Here is a 6,000-nt window from a genome sequence, read left to right on the forward strand (position 1 = left end):
AATCTAAAATTAGATACTGCATTCAAAACACTTAGCCCGGTGTCTGATGCACAACCAGTCCAAGCAGTAGTGATTGTGGCAGTTGAAAAGGCGGCAGTGGTCGTGACAGTGGTCCTGGAAGTGATGGTGTTACTGTAGTGCTCTGCAGACTCACTGCTGCCTGCCTGCCTTCCTCCTTCCCTCCCTCCCTCCCTTCCTTCCTTTCTTCTCCCTTTACATATTTTTATTTGTAATTTATTTTTGTGTTTATCAAAGTCATATATGCACATGGTAACAAATCAAACAATAGCTGTAATTTTTTTAAAAAAGCAAAACTCCTTTTGCACATTCCACCAAACAAAGCCTAGTTACACAATGGCAGTATCTTTTAGTAGTTTTAACCCTTCTGATAGTTTTCTTTCCGCTATTAAGTAACACGTTAATAACTACATTTCTTGACTTATCAACTTAGGACCACAACTAATGACTCTATAATATGATGAATTAGCTCCCTAAACTTCCACTTTCTCCATTCCCTTCTTCCCGAAGGTTATCACTTACACTATTTTTCCAGTTCTTCAAGTGATCCTCTCTGTAACATGAGATAATTAACCTATCTATACCTCTACTTCTTGTTCCACCAACTTTTGACAGTGTCTCTTGGTCTTTCAACTGTATGAAATGAGGATATTTAGCAGCAGGCTCTTTGCTCCTCTACTTTCATGCCCCCTTTATCTCCATCACACTTTCACTTGTGCATCGTCCTTAAATTGATCATAAAGCGTGAAAAGCAATGAACAGCATTTAATAAGTATGGCATGTTAAGATTATGTTTGCTTTTCTATAGGTCCCATACTGGGCTCTTGGGCCTAATGAGGGGGATATTCTGCATTATTTAATTTGTTACCACATGCATATGACTTGGATAAATGTTTAAAATAAATTGTGAAAAATTCAGTATATAGAGAAGTGGGAGGGCAAGAAGTCTGTGAGTACAACTAAGGCCATCGTCTCTCCCTCCACTGCCACCGCTGCTTGGGCCTCCACAACCAATACTAATGCCACAGTGAAAATTCTCTTTACTTGGACTCCATAAACTGCTGAAAATCATTACACATGTCATTTTACTTCCTATTTGTAATTATTTTATTAGTTGGACTTTTTAAAATGTACTTTCTTTTATCCTTGTATTACTTGCCTTAATTATATCCTCACTTTAAAAAAAATCAATCTCTTGATTGCAAATCTATGTTGATTCAACTGTTTAGTTTTTTTCCTTGAAAATGTCCTTCAGAAGCTCTCTCTCCTTCTTCTGCAATGCACACTGTTCTCACTGTAGAAACTCCACTAATTCTCTACTGGTCTAGATCTGCTATTTCCTGCATGCCTTCATTTTTGTGAGTGTGTTTATTTGCTCACTTCCTGTGTATAATATTTTGTTACAGTACATTTTTAAGTAACTTCTTGAGAATGACTAGATGTTTTTTAAATCTCCCTGAAAGTTTTAGAGTACGAGCCTTTGTTTTCCAGCAACAAGTGTTTCTTGAAGCTTCTATGATCTGCATTATTCTTGATGTTCTGAAATTTTACAGTGATATTTCCAGATATGAGTCATTTTTCCCCCATTCATTGCTCTGGACACTTAGTATGTCCTTTTAATATAAAAATTTGTGTCCTTCCTTTATCCTTAAGAAATTCTCTTCTTTTACCTTTTAATAATTTTCTCTTTTCCATTTAATCCAAATTCTGTTTCTGAGGTTTAATTGGCCAAAGGTTGGACCTCCTGTATTGCTCCAGTAGGCTTCTTTTATTTTCTCATATTTTCCCTACCTTTATCTTTTTTTGTTTTAGCCTCTAAGACATTACTTCAAATTTACATATGTCTGTGAAAAGAAATTTTTACTCTTTCAATCATATTTTTAGTCCTTATTGTTTTCTGATTTTCTTTTTTAGAGAATACTATTTTTTATTTTATTGACATGATATCTAATTGACTCTGGGTGTATTAACTTTCTTTCTGTTCCTTGAATTATCTCCGTTTCCTCTGGGATGACTTTCTCTGTTTGCAGTGGCTTTTTTCTTTCATACTTCCAGTCTTCTTTATATCACTGGTGATTCATAGTGCCTCTACATGTTCAAAACAAAGGACTTGCCAGCTCATGTAGGTTGCCTCTGCTTTCTATGAAGAGGGCTCTTTCTAACCAGGTCTTGGGGTGGGAATTTTAATGAGGTTTCTGTGTGGGAAAGATATATTCTTTGCGGAGAAGATATGTCAAATGATTGGCAAGTGTCACAGTAGGAGGAGCAGGCAGTGACTGGCTCAGGCAAGCCCAAAAGTAGTTTTTTGCTGGAAAAGGATCTAGCCAGGTTCCCTAGATCTAGAAAAATGCTAGTGTAAGAGGGTTTTATTCAGAGGTATTGAAATTCACACTAGAATAGTTAGCTTTCCCCAAATATTTGCTTCAATTTTGTTAGAGAAAACTCCCCTGCTCTATGTCCTTAATCTTTGATGCCAACCTGGGCTTACCTTGTTCCTGGTAATGCAGCTGATAAGTTTTGAACACTGGCAATCAACACCAACATCTGCCCTTCTCACCACTGCACTATGCCATCTTTCCAAAGACTCAAAGATATATGAAAAATATTTTATGAGGTATTACTATTTGTGACTGGAAACAAACTGAAAATTTCAATATTCCTGGTTGTCACAGCCTAGAACTTTAGCACTTGTACAGATCCACCTTAAAAAAGAAAGACATGTGAGTGGTCCAAATTCTGTCCAAGTATCTTTCTAACTCCACCACAGTTTTCAGAAGCATGAAAATTTCTGAAGACAAGAGGATGGTAGTGCCACCAGGTTGATGCAATTTTCCCATTGATGGATCATCAATGTATTTTGCCAATTTCAGCCTACTTGTGTTGGCGGTAATCCTTAACATTTAGCTAAGATTTGCTGGGAGCTGCACCAGACAGACTGGTCCTCACCTCTTCTGAAAGCCTCCTCTGATATGTGTTTATGCTGCAATGACTCCCTTGTCTTGTCTACATTCTGTCGCCCCCAAATCTGTGGAAAACTCCTGTTCACTAGTCATACCCATGTCTATTCACTTTTCCTAATTTCCTTTGAAATTAAGGGGAGGGGCTCAAAAGGAATGAGAGACTCATTTCTGAATAGTTTAATGTATATAATATAACATTTTTCTTGGGATATTTGAAGATGCTTTCAGAGTTTGATCCAGTTCTAAGAAACACTGACATTCTGCCAATACCACCATTGTTAAATGAATCCCTTTCTTGGATTTTTTCTCCCCTTTCTAAAATCCTGGAAAATAAATCTCTCTTTGGACAACAAACTCTCATCTAGCCTTTGTACTCCTGTCACCGTAAACAGTTGTTGTAACTACATATTTAAAAGAAGAAAAGATTCTGTTTTTATAGCAAAAAATCTTTTCTAATATCCATATATGGATTCCTTGACTGCTAGACAAATCTCACCTAAATTTCATTCCAGACTCAAAATGAGCTGCAAATTGAAGTTTACTAGTGATATTTCACTCATAGCCACTCCACTACTATTTTTTACAAAGACATCAATCTGCATAAAAATACTCCTAAAGTAGGTGCTGCTATAGCAACTGAGTATTTCTTTCAGTCCAGGATGCCTAAGGGTGCAAACTGCAAAATTGACAATTCTCTTGGTAGTTCCTGACTGTATCAAAGCTGAAAGATACATTTTTTTTCTTAAAAGGATGTTTCTTCTCAAGGTCACAGATCCCAGAGTCAAATTTGAATCCTGCATCATGCTCTGAATTAAGCAAATATCATCTCAAATAACACTTGCATTTTCAGTTTCAATGCTGCCTTTGAATTTGCATAATTAAGTTCTTATTTCACTTCTCATCCTCCTAAAGCTGACTTTACAACAGTTTTTCCTATAAGCACTTTATCCAAGGGAATCATGGAGGAAGGCCAGAAATCAGACTGTTGTTAAGAATTATGATACCAGCTATTATTTATTGAGTGCCTGATAGACGTCAGGCAGATTGCTAAGCTCTTTGCATAAATTATCTCATTGTATCTTTATGAAAACCTTATCAGTTGGATGAGAAAAAAAGATCCCTGAAGTCAATTTAGCCTAACTTCCCAAACCATGAGGTGAAAACCTACATCATAGTGTGACATATTTCACTCCCAGATACTTCAGCTGCAGAATCAGTAGCTGCAAAGCCCAGAGGACAGAAGAGCTTGGAGAAAATTCTCTTCTTGAGAAGAAGGAGCTAATAAACTGATTTTCCCAACTTTGGACATTCATCAAATTGGGAACTATCCAATTCAGATATGCTCATTGTATATGCAGATGTATATATATATGTACATATATATGTGTGTATATGTGTATATATATATATATATTTTTTTTCTTTATCCACTCATCCATCGATGGACACCTAGGTTGCTTCCATATCTCAGCCATTGTGACTAATACTAAACATGGGACTGCAGATATGTCTTCAAGATATTGATTTACTTTCCTTTGGATATATACCCAGAAGTGGGATTACTGGTTCATATGGTAGTTCTATTTTTAATTTCTTAAGAAACTTCCATACTGTTTTCCATAGTGGCTGCACCAATTTACATTCCCACCAACAGTTTTTTTTTTCTTTTATTGTACATCCTCACCAACATTTGTTATCTCTTGTCATTTTGATAATAGCCATTCTAACAGGTATGAGGTGATATCTCATTCTGGTTTTGACTTGCATTTCCTTGATGATTAGTGCTGTCAAGCACCTCTTTACGTGCCTGTTGGCCATTTGTATGACTTCTTTGGGAAAATGTCTATTCAGGTCCTTTGCCCATCTTTTAATTAGGTTATTTCTTTTTATTTATTTATCTTTGCTATTGATTTTTATGAGTTCCTTGTTTATTTTAGACAGTAATCTCTTATCAGATATGTGGTTTGCATATATTTTATTCCATTCCATATGTTGCCTTTTCATTTTGTTGACTGTTTCCATTGCTGTGCAGAAGATTTTTAGTTTGATGTAGTCCCACTTGTTTATTTTTGCTTTTGTTGCCTATGCATTTTTAGATGTTAACAATGAAATATCTGAAAAATAAATAAATAAAACAATCCCATTTACAATAGATCAAAAACAATAAAATATTTAGGACTAAATTTAATCAGTGAGGTGAAATATCCATACCCTGAAAACTGTAAGATATTGAGGAAAGAAACTGAAGAAGACACAAATAAATGGAAAGGTATCCCGTATTCTTGAATTAATATTGTTAAAATATCCATAATACCCAAAGCAATCTATAGATTCAATAAAATTCCTATCAAAACTACAACACCATTTTTTTACAAAAATAGAAAAACAACCCTAAAATTCTTATGAAACCACAAAAGACCACATAACCAAAGCATTCTTGAGAAAGAACAAAGCTGGAGGCATAACACATCCTGATTTCAAAATATATTACAAATCTATAGTAATCAAAACAGTGTGATACCAGCATAAAAATAGACACATAGACCAGTGGGTCAGGATATGGAACCCAGAAATAAACCCACAGATTTTGAATCTTTGACAAAGATGCCAAGAACACAAAATCAGAAAAGGATAGGCTGTTCAATAAATGGTGGTGTTGGGAGAACTGAATATACACATGCAAAAGAATGAAACTATATTACACCACCCACAAAAATTAACTCAAGATGGATTAATGACTTCAATGTAAAATCTAAAATTGTAAAACTCCTAGAAGAAAACATAGGAAGAAAGCTTCTTAATATTAGTCACAGCTATGATTTTTTTGGACATCATAAAGTTTACTGTATATATTATATACAGGTAATCATGAAGGACAACCCACATAACAAGTAGGTTATCAGTCTCCAGTTCCTTCACACATGATGACTAGAAATACCCCTTAATTGGATATGTTTGGGAAGGAGAGTTTTTTCATTTTCTGTAAAGATTGTGTCCTCTTATAAGGGTCTCATATCATGTT

This window comes from Balaenoptera acutorostrata, chromosome 5 (genome assembly GCF_949987535.1).
Source record: "Balaenoptera acutorostrata chromosome 5, mBalAcu1.1, whole genome shotgun sequence".
In the NCBI taxonomy this organism is placed as follows: Eukaryota; Metazoa; Chordata; class Mammalia; order Artiodactyla; family Balaenopteridae; genus Balaenoptera; species Balaenoptera acutorostrata.